General features: G+C 32.4%; 1 pseudogene; it reads right to left on the bottom strand.

Moving 5' to 3' along the window:
- Positions 1-922: 922 nt before the first annotated feature.
- Positions 923-1,889, bottom strand: part of LOC107715821 (serine/threonine-protein kinase PAK 1-like) — a 51,824-nt pseudogene continuing 50,857 nt past the window's right edge.

The raw sequence follows: 1,889 nt of genomic DNA, 5'->3' as shown, positions 1-1,889 counted from the left end.
AAAGTCCTAGTGACTGACTGTCAGACATGCTACAGGCTTATTCACTATTTACAGTTTATTTTTTTGTAATTCTTTTTTCTCTTTAAAAATGTTATTACATTATACAACAATTTATTATACCTTATAAGGTAATACATGGTATATATTTATACTTTTATAAATTCATTAATCAGAGTGCAGGACTAGATAGTGAAAGCAAAAATGTACATATATACACAAAGAATCAACTCTTTATCATTTTAAATTTGTTTTTTATTTACATTAATTTTTTTAACCTTTAAAAAATCTTATTTTATATTCATATTAAATTCATATTGCATCTTTTCCATTTTTATTTTTATTTAATATGCATCAAATTAAAGTTAGAGTCCAAGAATATTTTCATCACTGTACTTTTGTATTTGAAACTACTGTGTGATTATATTCGGCAAGGTCAAATAGAGTACAGTACTATTATCACTTTAGAATATTTGTATTAAAATTATATGAAATTAAATTATATAAAATATTAATATCTTAACTTATACCTATACCTGTAACCTACTACCTATAAAGTAAAAATAAATAAATCGATAAATAAGGTCCAGAGTACAGTTCTATTATAATCTCAAAAATAAATATGGATACCTAATAAAAAAATAAAGAAAATCAATACTTACAGAGTACCATCCAGAAATAGAAAGAAAAAAAAGTTTTAAAAAAAAACACAGTTTTAACTCTTGGAATTCAATAAAATAATATGATAAATATAATAATATTATTTATAATAATATATAATATTTAAAAATAAAAAAACAATACAGAGTACCATCTTGAAATAGAAAAAAAAAATTTTTTTTTTTTTAAACCCGTAAAAATGGCCTTTTGTGTTTTAACTCTTGGAATTCAATAAAATAAGTTATACAAGAGATGAAAAGGTGGTAATAAAGTTATTAAACACAAAGGTCAACAACACGGCAGTTACAAAAAATCACCTGGACACTAATTAATTCTGAAGTTTATTCGTCCCATTTCAATTAAGAATTTCAATTCATCAAAAGGCCTTAAAAAGAGTTTATGGCTTGCAGAAACGCACTGATTGCTTACAGGAAAGATTCTCTTCTAAACAAATCCCATCAGTCCACTGAAAGAATCAGAATGGCGTCAGATCGCATCTTGGTGTGTTGTGTCATCTTCGTTATGTCCTACTATTCACGTCACAGTTTAAGGCCAAAGGGTACGTGAACGTAATATCCAAAAATTTCAATTCCATTAATGTTTGTGGCAACACAAAAGATCGTAGCGCATTGACGTTACGTTGGGTTTCCGCCGTGTGGAGTGATTATGGGACAGAATGGACCTCAGGTGGCCGTTTCTTCATCTGAAATGCAGTCTCTTCATGCACAGGCATCCTTCATAGTACCTTAATCAATAGTCTGTTGCAAATCATGTTTCAATATCAAAAAACGAGATCTTTCTGTCGATCGCAGTACAAACGTGTCATCATGTTACAATCTCAGCTAACCTATGACCCGGTGAACACATACACACACACACACACACACACTCTCTCTCTCACACACAAAAACTTTAAAAAACGTTGTAAAATGAACAAAAACCCCAACAAACACAAACATGAAAACATCAATCATGCTCCCATGATTCCAACACAAAAGCAAACGACAAAAAAAGCAACAGAAAAACTGACAGTGAGACCCAGAGAGTCAGCCAGGGGGAAATCCCCCATAATGCTTTGGGCCTGACGCGCCGTGGCCATTTGTTTCCAGTGATGTAGTCATTCATCAGAGCCTTTTCAGGGGCCACAGCGTGAGTGCAGACGCCCCTCAGACCCTGAAACAGCAGCACTAGAGGGCGAGGGGCGGCACGAGAGAGAGAGAGAGAGAGAGGGC

Source organism: Sinocyclocheilus rhinocerous, unplaced genomic scaffold (genome assembly GCF_001515625.1).
Source record: "Sinocyclocheilus rhinocerous isolate Xijiao unplaced genomic scaffold, SAMN03320098_v1.1 scaffold540, whole genome shotgun sequence".
Classification (NCBI taxonomy): domain Eukaryota; kingdom Metazoa; phylum Chordata; class Actinopteri; order Cypriniformes; family Cyprinidae; genus Sinocyclocheilus; species Sinocyclocheilus rhinocerous.
This window is presented reverse-complemented; position numbering and strand designations above follow the sequence as displayed.